Source organism: Oncorhynchus kisutch, linkage group LG17 (genome assembly GCF_002021735.2).
Source record: "Oncorhynchus kisutch isolate 150728-3 linkage group LG17, Okis_V2, whole genome shotgun sequence".
Lineage (NCBI taxonomy): Eukaryota > Metazoa > Chordata > Actinopteri > Salmoniformes > Salmonidae > Oncorhynchus > Oncorhynchus kisutch.
The window spans coordinates 20080369-20099824 of NC_034190.2; the positions used below are offsets into that span (position 1 = coordinate 20080369).

General features: G+C 44.7%; 1 protein-coding gene across 4 annotated transcripts in view; it reads right to left on the reverse strand.

Moving 5' to 3' along the window:
• LOC109907287 (phosphoprotein associated with glycosphingolipid-enriched microdomains 1-like) overlaps positions 1 to 19456 on the reverse strand; it is an 80777-nt gene that overhangs the window by 49376 nt on the left and 11945 nt on the right. For 2 of the 4 annotated variants that reach the window (XM_020505171.2, XM_020505174.2), the window contains exon 2: positions 1775 to 1895. The exons of the other annotated variants lie outside the window; for them this stretch is intronic. The gene's annotated coding sequence lies outside the window, so the exon portion shown is untranslated. The remainder of the gene's footprint in view (positions 1 to 1774; positions 1896 to 19456) is intronic. 4 annotated transcript variants of the gene reach the window in all.

Consider the following 19456-nt stretch of genomic DNA (forward strand, 5'->3'; position numbering starts at 1 on the left):
TTATTCAAGATGGATGGGATTCAGCCAAAGAGCCTCCACCTATAGCACCATGGACACATACTATATATTGTTTCACAGGAAATGAAACAGAAGGGAAGTATAAAAATAACACTGAAACTACTGTGGTAATGAAACCACTGGACTGTAGTAGCACCGCCAGCTTGAAACACATGACGTTTCCCAAATGGCACCCTATTCCCTACTTTTGAGCAAGTAGTGCACTATATACTATGAAATAGGGTGCCATTTGTGAAGCAGGCCCCTATTTGAACCCCTTCTGAACAGATTCTACAATGCTGTTGTTTTTAATACACACTATTTGTTAATTTAATATAACTGATGTAAGACCCTATGAAAACATGCAACGGGCAAAGAAAACACATTACAGTTAGTTGCTATTCACTTGCAACCATCCCAGACTGATATTTTCATAAATAATGAATGAACTTGCTGGCTATCGTTCAGGAAGATGATTCAATCAAGACCTCTCTATTCCTGGATCTGTCTCTATTCTCTATCTACATTCTACTGACCTCTAATATGCTGCGTGCGCATGTTGTCCACCCACACCAGACGCCATCAGGACACGCAGGTTCAAATATAAAAACGAACTCTGAACCACCTATATTAATTTGGGGACAGGTCAAAACGCATGAAACATTCATGGTCATTTAGCTAGCTTGCTTGCTGTTGCTAGTTCATTTGTCCTGGGATATAAACATTGGGTTGTTATTTTACCTGAAATGAACAAGGTCCTCTACTTCGACAATTAATCCACAGATAAAAAGGTAAACCTAGTTAGTTTCTAGTAATCTCTCCTCCTTCAGGCTTCTTCTTCTTCTTTGGACTTTATATGGCAGTTCGCAACCAACTTTAAGGTGCATTACCACCACCAACTGGACTGGAGTGTGGACCTCAGTTCATCTTTCAATCACCCACGTGGGTATATGCTCCTAAAAACCAATGAGGAGATGGGAGAGGCGGAACTTGCATCAAGCGTAAAAAATAGCCCATGTTCTATTTTAGCACCTGGCTATGCAGACGCTCGTTGACGCACGAGAGCAGTTTGGATGAAATGATTGAATAACATGTATGTGTACATTTATTTTGCAATGCTCACACGTGTAACGCAAGCGGTGTGGTTAGCATGTAACAAGCCTTAAAAATATCTAATATGGGGGCCTGCCAGGTGGCACACCGTTTTAAGGCACTGTTGCAGTGCTGATGCGTCACTACAACCCTGGGTTCGCGTCACAGCCGAGACCCATGAAGCGGTGCAGAATTAATTGGCCCAGCATCGTTCGGGTTAGGGAAGGGTTTGGCTGGCCGGGATCTCCTTGTCTCATTCTGCTCTAGCGACCCCTTGTGGCGGTCCGGGCACCTGCAAGCGGACTTCGTTCGTCAGTTGGGCGGTGTTTCCTCCGACACATTGGTGTGGCTGGCTTCTGGGTTAAGCCAGCAGTGTGTCAAGAAGCAGTGCGGCTTGGCAGGGTCGTGTTTCGGAAGAAGCGTGGCTCTCGACTTTCACTTCTCCCGAATCCGTAGGGGAATTGCAGCGATGAGACAAGACAAACTACCAATTGGATACCACGAAAGTGGGGTAAAAGTGTAAAAAATTATAAAAGGAATATCTAATATGTCTCTCTAAGGACATTAAACCTGAGTTCATGTTCAAGGGAGGGATAGACAGCATTGGCTTAACACTCGAAGATCTGGATTGCTGATACTCCCAGAACACTGGTATTAAATTCCACACACACTCACACACACCTACCTCTTGCTATCAGTCTGGCGGGCCAGGCTCGTGTCACAGTAATAGGCTGTACAGATGACAAGGCACACAGGAGCCTTGGATGGAGTTATGACCACAGTAAACAAAGCCTTGAAGTGTGGCCCTGCAGAGGAGAATACGAGATACACACACAATCACTGATGATGGATTCACAGCAGCCTTGTAAATTGTTTTGGATACTCAAAGAATAAACGGTACGACAACAGAAATGCTGTAAGTGACATTGAACATCTCACTGAGTTACAGTATGCCTAGTTCACACAGAGGAGAAAGGAACGAGGCATTCATGGAAATCAATAGGAGACTGAAAAGTGTGGTTGGCCATTTCCAAAAGTCAAAGAGGATCCTTTCAAAAAGACAGAACAGAGCCGATGTTATCTATCATAATGGTTGCTTTTTAAAGTCACACATCTGTCAGATACAGTATGTAGGGATTGCAGGTGTGTATGTGTGACTGTCTGAACTGTGTGTGTGTGTACTGCTGCGGCTGTGTGACTAACCAGACCCCAGCTGTTGCAGACGCCACAGCAGCGAGTAAAGCACGCACACACAGAAAGCCTACTGGGAAAGCTATGGCTACTGCTGCTCATCTCCCATAATCCTTTACTCCGCCAACACCACAGCTGCCAAGGATATCCCAGGGGTTGACATGCCCCAGACGTCTCTCTCTGTCTCTGATGTTCCGTACAGTACACTACGTTAAGTTAAACTGAATTCCACACAGTACAGATAGGAAGTCAACATCTAAACATATTGTAAATATCACATTTTAAATCTGACAAACAGGAACAGAAAAACGTTTTCTATCGAGCATGAACTAATCGATTGGACGACAGCGAAAGAAAAGTGTTGCCGTGTAACTTCAAAACTCCCCCCCCCCCCATTATCTCGCTCTCCCTTTCTCCGAGATGGAGTACCCTACCGTGACACTGAGTGCCCTGCTGGCACACAAGGCCGCCACGCCAACCTGTCCATCCATCACCTAGCAACCCCGTCACCCATGGAGACAGAGAAAAGAAGAAGGATGAAATGACAGACTGAACAGACCTTAACCTCTCGTCCACACCAAGAGAGACTGACAAGAGGGATTTCTTCCCAGATCTAGAGAGAAAGAGTGAGAAAAATTGAGAAAGAGACGGCCAGCCAGACAGACACATAGCCCTGTCAATACTATGTGATTATACAAGGTGAGAGTTACAGCCAGACAGACACATAGCCCTGTCAATACTATGTGATTATACAAGGTGAGAGTTACAGCCAGACAGACACATAGCCCTGTCAATACTATGTGATTATACAAGGTGAGAGTTACAGCCAGACAGACACATAGCCCTGTCAATACTATGTGATTATACAAGGTGAGAGTTACAGCCAGGCAGTCAGTCAATAAGATGCCTATAGAAGAGAGATGGATCGATGGCCATGAGGTACAAGCTATTCATCACACAATCACTCGACAAGACAAGAACTGCAATTTGCTGGGCCTATTCACAAACAGATTCCCATCTGGAGTGCGCGCTCGCTGGATAAGAGCAACATGGGACAATCTAACAATGGGGTGGGGGCTGTGTGGAGCAGGTTGAGAGACTGACCATGATGGGAGAAGAGAGCAGCTAAGGGGTGTGGTGGTCTGAGGGGGACATGAATCAGGACATATACTGTAGGCTAAAGGAGTGAGACATTCCAAAACACTCAGCACAGGTCTATAGAGTATAACATAGAACCTGCTTAGTTTTTGAGTTAAAGTTCTTTTTCACAGTTGTGGTTGAAAACGTCCTAAAATACACTGTATATACACACACACAAAAGTATGTGGACACCCCTTTAAATGAGTGGATTCGTCCATTTCAGCCATTGCTGACAGGTGTACCGAGCACACAGCCATGCAAACTCCAGAGACAAAAAATTGCCAGTAGAATGGTGACTTTCAACGTTGCACCGTCATAGGATGCTACCTTTCCAACAAGTCAGTTTGTCAACTTTCTGCCCTGCTAGAGCTGCCCCGGTCAACTGTAAGTGTTGTTATTGTGAAGTGGAAATGTCTAGGAGTAACAACGGCTCAGCCGCAAAGTGTTAGGACACACAAGCTCACAGAACGGGACCGCCGAGTGCTGAAGCGCGTAGCACATAAACATTGTTCTTCTTCGGGTTACAACGCTCACTAGAGTTGCACACTGCCTCTGGAACCAACATCAGCACAATAACTGTTTGTCGTGAACATCATGAAATGGGTTTCCATGGCCGAGCAGCCGCATACAAGCCTAAGATCACCATGCGCAATGCCAAGCGATGGTTGGAGTGGTGTAAATGCGTTCTCTGGAGTGATGAACCACATTTCACCATCTTACAGTCCAACAGACAAAACTGAGTTTGGAGGATGCCAGGACAACGCTACCGGCCCGAATGCATAGTGTCAACTGTAAAGTTTAGCGGAGGAATAATGGTCTGGGGCTCTTTTTCATGGTTCGGGTTAGGCCCTTTAGTTCCAGTGAAGGGAAATCTTAATGCTACAGCATACAATGACATTCTAGATGATTCTGTGCTTCCAACTTTGTGGCAACAGTTTGGGGAAGGCCCTTGTCTGTTTCAGCATGACAATGCCCCCTTGCACAAATCAAGGACCATACAGAAAATGGTTTGTCGAGATCGGTGTGAAAGAACTTGACTGGCCTGCACAGAGCCCTGCCCTCAACCCCATCGAACACCTTTGGGATGAATTGAAATGCGGACTGTGAGCCAGACCTAATCGGCCAACATCGGTGCCCAAAGCCGGTCCCCGCAGCAATGTTCCAACATCTAGTGGAAAGCCTTACCAGAAGAGTGGAGGCTGTTATAGCAACAAAGCCTGGACCAACTCCATATTAATGCCCATGATTTTGGAATGAGACGTTCGAGGAGCAGGTGTCCACACACACTACATGACCAAATGTATCTCGAAATGGTTGACAGCTTAACTTTAATCCAGCCCTCATCAGCTGCTGTCGGTGTTTTTGTAACATTAAACATTAAAACTGGAGCGGTGTAAAAGAGGACAGAGAGGGGAGCTGCCAAAAAAGGTTTTGCTCATGACATCAACTGAAGTGCCTGGAATCTTACTGATGCTCAGTGTGAGTGTCACAACATCCCTGATGAGTGAAAGCCAGATGAATATGTCCCTTCTACACCCAGAGTGATGGACGGACGAACGCACGCGCACACATGCACACAGTGTGAAATATTACTGGATAGTGTTGTTTCACATACCCAAGCACATATTGCAGAGACAGCAGTGGAGGTCTAAGGTCTCTTGCTGTCCTTATCCAATCATCATGCAGCAAGTTTGATTACAACTGGATTTCCTCTACTCACTTCCTGTCCAAGTGGTTCCCATTGGATCCTTTCCTGCCATCTTCATCATAACCTTTCTTCCTGAATGATCATGTGTTCCCATACAATAACAGTCCCATTCCCTAACATTCCCATTCCCTATGAACAAAACAAATGCTTTGTCGGATACCTAATCATGAACCTGAACCCTCATACAGTCTCCTCTCTATCTTGTTTTCTTCTTAATTCTCCTCCCTCGTCTTTCTGTTTCACATCTCCTTTTCATTCCAATAATCTGTGTCTCCTGTTCCGAAAGAAAGAACAGAACATCCTTCCCTATTCCCAGTGTTTAGTCATGCATTGCATTATAGATGATTAAACTACCACCCTTCTCCCTTCTAAAGGCCAGTGAACTTGAAAAAAATGCACAACAACATACTAGAATGCACTCAAATGAACTAGAATGTTGTAAAATACACCATTCTTTCGTTTTGGCCTGAGCTTTCCTCTCCTTTCCTCTTCAATCGTTCAGTATTCTGAGGAGGTTTTCTGGCCCTGCTTGAGTTCAGAACCTATTTGTTGCTGCTCACTGCAGCACAGTTCCTTCTTGCTGCGTGCCTCCTCTTTTTCAATATCCCCCTCTCCTCTTTTCTAATCTCTCTTCTTCCAGCACTCCCTCCATCTCTAGTCCTGAGAGATTGCCAGCATTATCACAAGACACACACAGACATCTTTCATTCCACTACATTTCCTGTCCACTCCAAACTCCCCCTCCCCTCCCTGATGGTTGATGTATGTGTTTGATAAATACATTCCTATATTCTTACATAGTTGGTTAAACGTTAAAAGGGCTTTTGTGACCAAGGACAAATCATTTTTAGGGGGATATTTTTCTAATTGTGAAGAACCTAGCTCACACTCAACTATGGAGAATTGTATCTAGTACTCTTGTTTAACACTAACCATGTTTCCATACAGTTTTTATGCGAGTAAAGTCATATCGTATAAAAAAAATTATGGCAGCTGTGATGGCAACAGGAAGTTTGTGTAATTAAATAAATGCCAACAGATATTTTGTTCATTTGCCATGGTGGGATGTTTTTGTGTCTGTAAAATTAATTATGCGAGAAATGACGGTGGAAACACCTTTATGCACAAATATTGAAATAATAACCATCATATCGAAATCTATTTTTATTCACGTGATGATATGATGAGTGGTCCTCCCACTACGACTCGGGAAACCATGCAGTTTATTAGGCTACAGATTAAATAAAAGATGAACATCACAGAATTGCGAAAGTGCAAGGTGATGAGCTTGATGCTCCTTCACAATAAATATCGAGGGTCTTATTCTGGTGACATGATGATTGATGATTGGCTGCCGCTTGATACAAATACAAAATATACATACTCTTATCCATAATAATCTCATGGTCTAGATAAGGCTGGGTGATACAGTGCATTCGGAATGTATTCAGACCCCTTAACTTTATCAAAATCTTCTTACGTTACAGCCTTATTCTAAAATGGATTCAAATAGATTTCCCCTTCAATCTACACACAACACCGCATAATGACAAAGCAAAAACAGGTTTAGACATTTATTTAGATATATATAAAGATATAGATATATATTTATATATATATATATATATATATATATATATATATATATATATATATATATATATATATATATATATATATATATATACATACACAAAAAAAATGAATATCACATTTACATAAGTATTCAGACCCTTTACTCAATACTTTGTTGAAGCACCTTTGGCAGTGACTACAGCCTTGAGTATTCGTGGGTATGACTCTACAAGCTTGGCACACCTGTATTTGGGGAGTTTCAACAATTCTTCTCTACAGATCGTCTCAAGCTCTGTCAGGTTGGATGGGGTGTGTTGCCGCACAGCTATTTTCAGGTCTCTCCAGAGATGTTCGATCATGTTCAAGTCCGGGCTCTGGCTGGGCCACTCAAGGACATTCAGAGACTTCCCGAAGCCCCTCCTGCGTTATCTTGGCTATGTGCTTAGGGTTATTGTCCTGTTGGAAGGTTACCCTTCACCCTAGTCTGAGGTCCTGAGCGCTTTAAAGCAGGTTTTCATGAAGGATCTCTGTACTTTGCAGCGTTAATTTTTCCTTTGATCCTGACTAGTCTCCCAGTCCCTGCCACTGAAAAACGTCCCCACAGCATGATGCTGCCACCACCACGCTTCCCCGTAGGGATGGTGCCAGGTTTCCACCAGATGTGACGCTTGGCATTCAGGACAAAGAGTTCAATCTTGGTTTACTAAGGCCAGAGAATGTTGTTTCTCGTGGTCTGAGACCTTTAGGTGCCTTATGGCTAACTCCAAGAAGGCTGTCATGTGCCTTTTACTGAGGAGGGGCTTCCGTCAGGCCACTCTACCATAAAGGCCTGATTGGTGGAGTGCTGCAGAGATGGTTGTCCTTCTGGAAGGTACTCTCATCGCCACAGAAGAACTCTGGAGCTCTGTCAGAGTGACCATCGGGTTCTTGGTCACCTCCCTGACCAAGGCCCCTCACCCTCGTTTGCTCAGTTTGGCTGGGCAGCCAGCTCTGAGAAGAGTCTTGGTGGTTCCAAACGTCTTATATTTAAGAATGATGGAGGCCACTGTGTTCTTGGGGACTTTCAATGCTGCAGAACTGTTTTGGTACCCTTCCTCAGACCTGTGCCTCAACACAATCCTGTCTTGGAGCTCTACGGACAATTCCTTGTCTTGGTATTTGCTCTGACATGCACTGTCAACTGTGGGACCTAGACAGGTGTGCACCTTTCCAAATCATGTTGAATCAACTGAATCTACCATAGTTGGACTCCAATGAAGTTGTAGAACCATCTCAAGGATGATCAATGGAAACAGAATGAACCTGAGCTCAATTTCGAGTCTCATAGCAAAGGGTCTGAATACTTCTGTAAATAAGGTATTTCTGTTTTTGCTTTGTCATTATGAGGTAGTGTGTGTAGATTGATAAAGACATATTTTAAATGAAATTTAGAATAAGGCGGTAATGTAACAAAATGTGGAAAAAGTGAAGGGGTCTGAATACTTTTCGAATGCAGTGTATATAAAATATTTTTTATTTTGTCCGCTTGTTCTCATGTTGCAATTTGTCTCGTCTCCTTCGCTCCTCTGTGCTGTGTGCACCTTCCCATTTACACCAGAGATCTGTATATAATGATGAGATGCACGTCTCCGCCCTAACAATGGGAGTCGTTGTCCCAAAGGCGGGAAAGCAGGCGACAAGCTTAGGTCCAAAATAAGCAATGCATCGGCCTTATTTTGAACAGATTATAGCGCTTCGCTTCTTCCTCTATGGTTTACACACACACACACCAAGCCCCTCCCCCTGCCTCTCACGCCAAAAAAATTGAGAGATCACATCTTCCTCGCTGACAAGCGGTTTCAACTCGTAATTTGGATTTGAGGTTTGGTCCAACAGAACAGGTCATATACACACCACAACACATGGAGACATTATTTTACTGTAATAGACAAGAAGTTCACTTTTTTTTAATGACAGACATTTTATGTCTCAACTACTCAAATTGCGTGCAGAGCAGACACGATTAAAACAAGAGCATTACTGAACGTTGACTCTGGAAAATGAATGTTCAGTCTGTCTCGCGCAGCATTTTAGCCAGACTGTTAAACTAGCTATATAGTCTGTGTTTTATAAATGTGCAATAAGCATAAAGCACAACTATATAAGGAACTGGAAACTCGTTCTCATTCTGAGAAATAAGGTAGGCCAAGCCCTCTAGCACGTGGGCTTGAGATTGTTGATGAGACCCGTGTTCATTTTCCATAGCCTAACGCCTGCTACAAGAAGTTATTAGTGAATGTGCATTATGCATGCTTCTATTTACATTTTTAACAAAAAAGGGCATTTCCAGACACACTTGAAAGCCAGATCAAAGATTATTGCAAAAATATATATAATTTAAATATTAGTAGGTCTTATGGTTGTGAAAGGCTAATATTTAGCCTAGGTATAACTTTACAAGCCCTTAATTCATTAGATTATTGCTGACTTTTTGAAATGTTGTGTACTTTACCCTTAGTTGTACAACAATGCTTATTTAGAGAATAAAATAAATCTGATACAGTACCAGTCAAAAGTTGACACACCTACTCATTCCAGGATTTTCCTTTATTTTTACTATTTTCTACATTGTAGAATAATAGTGAAGATATCAATACTATGAAATAACACATATGGAATCATGTAATAACCAAAAAAAAGTGTTATCCAAATCAAAATATATTTTATATTGGAGATTATTCAAAGTAGCCACCTTTTGCCTTGATGACAGCTTTGCACACTCTTGGAATTCTCCAACCAGCATCACCAGGAATGCTTTCCCAACTGTCTTGGAGTTCCCACATATGCTGAGCACTTGTTGCCTGTTTTTCCTTCACTCTGCGGTCCGACTCATCGCAATTGGTTTGAGGTTGGGTGATTGTGGAGGCCAGGTCATCTGATGTACCTCTCCATCACTCTCCTTCTTGGTCAAATAGCCCTTACACAGCCTGGAGGTGTGTTGGGTCATTGTCCTGTTGAAAAACAAATGTGCAAACCAGATGTGATGGCATATCACTGCAGAATGCTGTGGTAGACATGCTTGTTAAGTGTGCCTTGAATTCTAAATAAATCAGACAGTGTCACCAGCAAAGCACCGCCACACCTCCTCCTCCATGCTTTACGGTGGGAACCACACATGCGGAGATCATCCGTTCACCTACTCTGCGTCTTACAAAGACACAGTGGTTGGAACCAAAAATCTCAAATTTAGACCCCATCAGACCAAAGGACAGATTTCCACCAAGTCTAATGTTCATTGCTCATGTTTCTTGGCCCAAGCAACTCTCTTCTTATTGGTGTCCTTTACTATTGGTTTCTTTGCAGCAATTCGACCATGAAGGCCTGATTCATGCAGCCTCCTCTGAAGAGTTGATGTTGAAATGTGTCTCTTACTTGAACTCTGTGAAGCATTTATTTGGGCTGCAATTTCTGAGGCTGGTAACTCTAATGAACTTATCCTCTGCATCAGAGGTAACTCTACATGATTTCATATGTGTTATTTCATAGTTTTGATGTCTCACTATTATTTTACAATGTAGAAAATAGCAAAAATAAAGAAAAACCCTGGAATAAGTAGGTGTCCAAACTTTTGACTGGTACTGTTTATTGTGAATCTCCCATAAATTAGAGTTTTTTTTTTTTTGGCAATATCGCCCAGCCATGCATTTGCTCTCTCTCCCTCTCTCAATTCAATTCAATTCAATTCAAGGGCTTTATTGGCATGGGAAACATATGTTAACATTGCCAAAGCAAGTGAAGTAGATAATAAACAAAAGTGAAATAAACAATAAAAATTAACAGTAAACATTACATTCACAGAAGTTCCAAAAGAATAAAGAAATTTGAAATGTAATTATGTCAATATACAGTGTTGTAATAATGTGAAAATAGTTTAAGTACAAAAGGGAAAATAAATAAACATAAATATGGGTTGTATTTACAATGGTATTTGTTATTCACTGGTTGCCCTTTTCTTGTGGCAACAGGTCACAAATCTTGCTGCTGTGATGGCACACTGTGGTATTTCACCCAGTAGATATGGGAGTTTATCAAAGTTGGGTTTGTTTTCAAATTATTTGCGGATCTGTGTAATCTGAGGGAAATGTGTATCTCTAATATGGTCAAACATTTGGCAGGAGGTTAGGAAGTGCAGCTCAGTTTCCACCTCATTTTGTGGGCAGTTAGCACATAGCCTGTCTTCTCTTGAGGGCCAGATCTGCCTACGGCGGCCTTTCTCAATAGCAAGGCTACATTCACAGAGTCTGTACATAGTCAAAGCTTTCCTCAAATTTAGGCCAGTCACAGTGGTCAGGTATTCTGCCGCTGTGTACTCTCTGTTTAGGGCCAGTCACAGTGGTCAGGTATTCTGCCACTGTGTACTCTCTGTTTAGGGCCAGTCACAGTGGTCAGGTATTCTGCCACTGTGTACTCTCAGATTAGGGTCAAATAGCATTTTAGTTTGCTGTTTTTTTTGTTAATTCCTTCCAATGTTTCAAGTAATTCTCTTTTTGTTTTCTCATGATTTGGTTGGGTCTAATTGTGTTGCTGTCCTGGGGACCTGTGGGGTCTGTTTGTGTTTGTGAACAGAGCCCAAGGACCAGCTTGCTTAGGAGGCTCTTCTCCAGGTTCATCTCTCTGTTCTCTATCATGCTACAGATGGTGGTGTAGATGAGGCTGGGCCTAGTCATGCTAGAGATGGTGGTGTAGACGATGCTGGGTCTAGTCAGATTATAGATGGTGGTGTAGATGAGGCTGGGTCTAGTCAGACTATAGATGGTGGTGTAGATGAGGCTGGGTCTAGTCAGACTATAGATGGTGGTGTAGATGAGGCTGGGTCTAGTCAGACTATAGAATGGTGGTGTAGATGAGGCTGGGTCTAGTCATGCTATAGATGGTGGTGTAGATGATGCTGGGTCTAGTCATGCTATAGATGGTGGTGTAGATGATGCTGGGTCTAGTCATGTCATGGATGGTGGTGTAGATGAGGCTGGGTCTAGTCATGTTATGGAAGGTGGTGTAGATGAGGCTGGGTCTAGTCAGACTATAGAATGGTGGTGTAGATGAGGCTGGGTCTAGTCATGTTATGGATGGTGGTGTAGATGAGGCTGGGTCTAGTCATGCTATAGATGGTGGTGTAGATGAGGCTGGGTCTAGTCATGTTATGGATGGTGGTGTAGATGAGGCTGGGTCTAGTCATGCTATAGATGGTGGTGTAGATGAGGCTGGGTCTAGTCATGTTATGGATGGTGGTGTAGATGAGGCTGGGTCTAGTCATGTTATGGAAGGTGGTGTAGATGAGGCTGGGTCTAGTCATGTTATGGAAGGTGGTGTAGATGAGGCTGGGTCTAGTCATGTCATGGATGGTGGTGTAGATGAGGCTGGGTCTAGTCAGACTATAGAATGGTGGTGTAGATGAGGCTGGGTCTAGTCATGTTATGGATGGTGGTGTAGATGAGGCTGGGTCTAGTCATGTTATGGAAGGTGGTGTAGATGAGGCTGGGTCTAGTCATGTCATGGAAGGTGGTGTAGATGAGGCTGGGTCTAGTCATGTCATGGATGGTGGTGTAGATGAGGCTGGGTCTAGTCATGTCATGGAAGGTGGTGTAGATGAGGCTGGGTCTAGTCATGTCATGGATGCTGGTGTAGATGAGGCTGAGTCTAGTCAGGTTATGCTAGTGGATGAGGAGAGTATAGTGGGGAAGGGTAAGATACTAGGGGGGTGGAAGAGGGTGTCAAGGGGAAGAGGAAATCGGAGAAGAAAGGAGGTATGAGGGGAGAGGCTGGTGTGGTCAAAGGCACCAAATAACCTTTGTCTGGTGCTGGGGGGGGGGCAACTAGAGAGGAAAGGCAGGTGGTCAGGATGGGACATGAGGAGGCTTTCTTTTCAGACTCCTCCTCAATTGCTCCAAAGCTGACAGCCAGTCAGGCAGAGGGGTCAAATTATACGGTAAGTGAACAGTCAAGGTACCTGGAAGAGACTAAAGAGAAAAAGGTTAACATTTAAGCTTTTTTGTGATCCGGGAAAGTTTGTAAGATCAGCACAACATGCTATGAAAAATGAGGGGCATGGTGTCCTCTCACCCAGGAAACGTTTTAGGTTGAGGAAGTGGGTCACGACCGTAGGTAAAGGTCTACCTTCAGACACTGTTTAGATGTGTCGTTTCTTTCTGGCACTGGCGCTTTTTGAGCTTTGCTATTGGTTTCTTTCTTTGCTGGCTTTTCTCCCACTTTTTATGGAGACTCTTTGGGTAGGCTCACTCAATATAAATGGCACCAGAGCTGCGGGAAAGAGGAGTGTGTTGGGTGAATATGTAAAACCCCAAAAAGTACAGGTGTTGTTTCTGTCGGAGACGCATAGTGATGTGTTGAATAAAGTAGATTGAGGGCTCTGGTGGAAAGGGGAAAGTGTGCTGAGCCATGGAACAAATGTTAGTGCAGGGGTGGCAATCCTTTTTGTACCGGGTCTGGTGGTAAAAATGTGCTCCTCAAAAGAGTTGTGAATGGGTAGACCGCTTGTAGCAGAATCAGAAATTAACAACCGTGGTTTTGTCCTTATAAATGTGTATGCGCCTAACACAGAGAGAGAGAGGGGGTTCTGTTTGGGTGTCTTAGACAGGAACTCTCACAGGTAGCGCCTGAGAAGACGCTGGTGGTCGGCGAGGGCTGGAACTGTACAATGGATTTTACGTAAGACAGAAATGGGTAGGAGTCTCATTCAGGCTCAGTGGTGTTAAGGGACATCATTAAATCAGTTTGACCTAATGGATGTTTGGAGAACTATACATCCCAACACAAGATACATGGGTGAAGGTTTTTGGGGCTAGGGTGAGTGCAACCCGACTTGATCGATTTTACATCCAGGAATCAGAGCAATAGGCTGTTGGACGCTACCGTTCTCCCAGTGGGTTTTTCAAATCACCACATAACCATGGCTCGGCTGTCTATTTCACCAGGGCCTTGGCAGGCATCCTATTGGAAGTTTAATGTAAAGCTCTTACAAGATGCCACTTTTTGCTCAGGTTTCCAGACCTTTTGGGAAAGGTGGGGGCAGCAAAGAGAGGAGTATGAGTCTCGGAGTCCATTTTTTGGGGGGGTAGTTTTTTCCAGGTTAAAGCAAAGGGGGCACTTGTAAGAACTAAGTTCTCTATGCTCAAGGAGATGGATGCTCCCAGTTCCTTCTTCTTTGGTTTGGAAAGACAGAGCAGTGAAGCCAAGGGTATGCATTGTCTACGTCTGTCTGATGGGCGGGTGACCTCTGTGGTGGGTGAGATGCGGGAGCGGACTGTGGAGTTTTATACTGAGTTGTATAGGGCAGAAGTGTGTGATCCTATGTGTGCTCAGGTTTTGTTTGCAGAACTCCCTAAGCTCTCTGGCACAGAGGGATGAAATGGACATTCCTCTGTTGTCCCATGAACTGGCAGAGGCCATAACCCAGATGTACCCCAGCCGTGTACCGGGAGTCGATGGACTCCCAGTGGAGTGGAGTCTTATAAAACAATTCTGGAGAATAATTGGACTGGACTTCTTTTGCGCGAGTGCTTCGGGATAGGAGAGTTGCCGATGAGCTGTCGTCAGGAGGCTCTGACTCTCCTATCCAAGAAAGGGGACTTATGTGAACTTAAGAACTGGAGGTTCAAGGTCCTCACTAACAGACTGAAATCCCATCTGGACTCTATAGTATACAAGGACCAGACATCTTGTGTACCGGGACGTTCAATCACAGACAACTTGTTCTTTCAATCAGGGAAGGTTTGGAAATGTCGAGAGTTTCTAATGTGAACTTTGAACTGGTCTCTTTAGACCAAGATAAGGCTTTTGATAGAGTGAACCATGAGTATCTGTTTAATGTGATGTCTGTGTTTGGGGAAAAGTTTTTGGCCTGTGTGAAGATGTTGTATGGTCAAGGTGGGAGGGGCCTCAGTAGGCCAGCCTGGGTGTATAGTGTATATGAGGGCAGTTATATATACTAGCCATTGAGCATTTTTTGGGAGACTGCAGGGAGCGTGCTGGACAGGGATGAGTGTGTTGAAAGGCATTGCAGAGTCAGCGTATCCAGATGACATTTATGTGATGGTTAGGGATGGTCAGAATATGCAGGCACTAGAGACCAGTCTGAAGGTGTACGAGGGAGCTTCGTCAGCTCCCTCGTACATTGGGGCAAGAGCAAAGCTCTGTTATGTGGGGCATGGAGGGATAGGGCCCCCCTCTGCTTCCAGGGGGTTTGCAGTGGGGTTGTGAAGGGCTTAACATTTTGGGGGTGTAACTGGGCTCGGAGACGTGGGTCAGAAAGAACTGTGAGGGGCTGTCACAGGCAGTGGTGTCAAGACTGGCCAGGTGGAGGTGGCTCCTGTCCCAAGTGTCATATAGAGGGAGGGTGCTGATATTCAACAACCTGGAAGAATCTTCCCTGTCGCATAAACTGGCTGTCCTCAACCCATAAACTGGCTGTCTGCTCGCAGACCTGCAAAGCAAGCAGGTGGATTTTTTCTGGTCAGACCATCACTGGCTGAGGGCGGCAGTGTTGTACATGTCCGTACATGAAGGAGGACAGGGCCTGGTGGAACTGGAGAGCAGGGTGGCTGCATTCCGACTAAAGGCGGTGCAGAGACTGCTGTTCCATACCGATGTCGGCTGGAGGGAACCAGCATGCACGCTGCTGAGGAGAGCTGGCGGATTAGAGTTGGACCGGCAGCTGTTCCTCATGAAGCTGAAGAGGCTGAGTACAGCAGGTCTCTCTGATTTTTACTCTGCAGTGCGGAGGGCCTGACAGCTGCTAAGGCCCACATGAGAAGAGGGTGTGGAGACAGGCTCCTCCCACACCCAGAGCCCTATCTTCCACAACCCAGCCATCCCTTTGAGATCGGTTCAGTTGGCCACCCTGCAGAGGCAACTGATGGCAGCGGGTTTACAAAGGCTGGGTGACCACCGGCTGCTGGTGGAGGAGGGAAACCCCAGAAGTCCTGGCACAACAAACAGGAATAACGTATCTTAGGCTGCTGGAGAGATTCCTGGAGGAGGTCCAGGAGGCACTGTCTGAGCCGGTAAGGGGGCTGTTTGAGCAGCCAAAGGGGGAGAGGCCACCACTGCAGGTGACGGCAGAGACTGGAGACTGGCAAGGGGGTCTGGAGGACTTGTTAGATTTTAACACTCTGAGCCTGGGGGAGTTTTAAGGGGTGCGAGGTAAAGCCCTCTACAACCTCTGCGTTAAGGTGAGGAACATTAGGAGCCTAACAGGAGTGAAGGCACATCAGTGGCAGGGGGTATGTGGGGCGGAGAGTATGGTGGGTTTTAGATGGAGGGGGCTCTACAAACTCTCAGTACCAAAGAGGTCAGGGGACCTCCAGTGGAGGGTTCTATATGGAGCCCTGGCCACTAACAGCTGGTTGGCACAAGTCGACCTGGGATTCAGACAGGGGTGTACTTTCTGTGTCATGGGTGAATCTGTGACTCATGTGTTTTCTGTGTGCGTTCTGTTGGAACGTCTGTGTGAGATGTTGAGGGTGGAGTTTACTGTTGGGATGTTTATAATGGGATACAGGTATTAGAATAAGGAAATGGCCAAATGTGTGTTGTTGAGTTTTCTGTTTGCTCAGGCAAAGTTGGCTATTTGGCTAACAAGGAGGAACAGGGTCAAAGGTGGGGGATAACAGACCCTTTACTATTATTTAACGGTATGATCTCTGTGCGCCTTAGGGTAGAATTTGAGTTCTATAGAATGATAAAAAAGTGTGGAGATGTTTCAGGAGATATGGTGTGTCGGGCGGGGAGGGGGGCTCTGTCCAGCTGGGGAAGATGGGTTGGCTAGAAGTCGTGAGGTTTTGGTTATTGTGATTTCTGGTGTTTTGTATCATGGGATAGAGGGCAAGGAGAGCATGCAGTACAGGGGATATTAGTTTTTTTTTAAAGGGGGTTGGGTGGGGTGACGTTTTAATGAAATGAGGATGTATCATTAAAGAAAGTCAAAAAGTCACACCCCCCCTCCCATGGCCATCTCCTCTATGAGTGGCAGATTGGAGAGGAACGAGAACGTCAGTAAACAAACACATAGGGCTCATTGAGTAAATCCGTGGCTGGGTTGTTTGCCAAAGCGGACAATCTGTAAATATGCTTCCCCGTTGTCCTCTTTGGCAAACGGCCAGCCACAGATTTACTCAATGAGCCCTATGTCTTTGGAGAGTGAGGAGAAGAGAGTAAATTCCCTTGATGGCTAACGTCAGTAAACAATCTGCCCAGTGAAGGGAGGGAGGTGGATAATCCCTTGCTGTCCTTCTCATGTTACTGCTGCACTTTGAGGGAAACAGATATATGAACGCTCTCTCTGGTGAAATGGGCTCTGTATTACTACTGTATTACCAGATGAATTATTAATATGAAGGCTCTCTCTCACACACCGTACAACACTACATACAGTAACCAGACAGTTGACCCAGGGGTGATCCCTTCCAAGTCTTCCTGTTTCTGCTCACATTAAATAGAACATAAAGATATGTTAGAGATTCTTTTTTAAATACATTGCATTCAGACCCCTTACCTTTTTTCCACATGGTTACATTACAATCTTATTCTAAAATGTATTAAATTAATAGTTTTCCTCAATCTACACACAATACCCCATAATAACAAAGCGAAAACAGGTTTTTAGACATTTTTGCTAATTAAATTAAAAACAGAAATACATTATTTACACAAGTATTCAGACCCTTTGCTATGAGACTCAAAATTTAGATGTTTCTACAACTTGATTGGAGTCCACCTGTGGAAAATTCAATTGATTGGACAAGATTTGGAAAGGCACACACCTGTCTAGGTCCCACAGTTCACAGTGCATGTCAGAGCAAATACCAAGACATGAGGTCGAAGGAATTGTCATAGAGCTCCGAGACAGGATTGTGTCAAGGCACAGATCTGGGGAAGGGTACCAAAAAATGTCTGCAGCATTGAAGGTCCCCAAGAACACAGTGACCTCAATAATTCTTAAATGACAGAAGTTAGGAATCGCCAAGACTCTTCCTAGAACTGGCCGCCCAGCCAAACTGAGCAATCGGGAGAGAAGGGCCTTGGTCAGGGAGGTGGCCAAGAACCCAATGGACATTCTGACAAAGCTCCAGAGTTCCTCTGTGGAGATGGGAGAACCTTCCAGAAGGACAACTATCTCTGCAGCACTCCCCCAATCAGGGCTTTATGGTAGAGTGGCCAAACGGAAGCCACTCTTCAGTAAAAGGCACATGACAGCCTGCTTGGAGTTTGCCAAAAGGAACCTAAAGGACTCTGACCATGAGAAACAAGATTGAACTCTTTGTCTTGAATGCCAAGTGTCACGTCTGATGGAAACCTGGCACCATCCCTACGATGAAGCATTATGGTGGCAGCATCATGCTGTGGGGATGTTTTTTACCGGCAGGGACTGAGAGACTAGCCAACAAGACAACGACCCTAAGCACACTGCCAAGACAACACAGGAGTGACTTGGGGACAAGTTTCTGAATGTCCTTGAGTGGCCCAGCCAGAGCCCGGACTTGAACCCGATCTAACATCTCTGGAGAGACCTGAAAATAGCTGTGCAGCGACGCTCCCCATCCAACCTGACAGAGCTTGAGAGGATCTGCAGAGAAGAATGGGAGAAACTCCCCAAATACAGGTGTGCCAAGCTTGTAGTGTCATACCCAAGAAGACTTGAGGCTGTAATCACTGCTAAATGTGCTTCAACAAAGTACTGAGTAAAGGGTCTGAATGCTTATGTAAATGGAATCCGTTTTATACACACACACACATTTGCAGAAATGTCTAAAAACCTATTTTGCGGTGTCATTATGTGGTATTGTGTGTAGATTGATGAGGAAAAAACAATTTAATCCATGTTAGAATAAGGCTGTACCGTAACAATATGTGGAAAAGGTCAAGGGGTCTGAATATTTGCGAATGCACTGTATGACTCTGATACAGGCAGTTTGTTGCTCCAGACCAGACTCGCCTCAAATCAGATCATTCCTGGACAACCAGGTGAGGTACACTGTTGCCCATATCATATCATTGATTTTTCATCAATGATATCGAGCTTCTTGATTTAGTGTTTGATATTGAGCCTGAGTGCTTCTAAGGTCCAACTATAAAAAGATGTGTACTCGCATGTCCACTGTCCACTGAATAGCACTGCCTAACTGAACTGGGACTGGGGTTGAGAGAGGGCCTGTGTTACATGTTGTTTTCCTACGTTTTCTATTAATATGCCCCAGCTAGATAACAAAGCGGTTTCCCAGCCAGGCCACCCATTAGGAAGAGGAAGAGGGAGGTCCCCCTTAATTGTGAAAAGTACAAAAGCTATGTGGTGTGGTGCACTGTGGGTAATTAGGAGGATAAATATCCATGTCCCCGTCCCTCCGCCCACCCAAGACTACCGATAGACAGGACACCAGATACTGCTGATTGGGAAGTTTCCAGAAAGAAGGAGAGTGGGGAGAGAAGAGGGGAGGTGAAGAGGGGAGGTAAAGAGAGGGAGGAGGTAGATAAGGTCTTTCTCAGACTGGATGATGCCCCCTCTCTGCCAGGAGCCTCCACCTTCCGTTCGATGCGAGGCCACTTGACAGGTCATCACATTTCTCCTCTGATTGCAATCAGTGAAAAAAACAACACAGTAAGCCAAACCTGCACTGCAACGCATGTTATCAGACATCTGACTCCGCCCACTATGTATCTAATGTACAAATACAGTAAGACAAACTACAGCTGCATACCAGA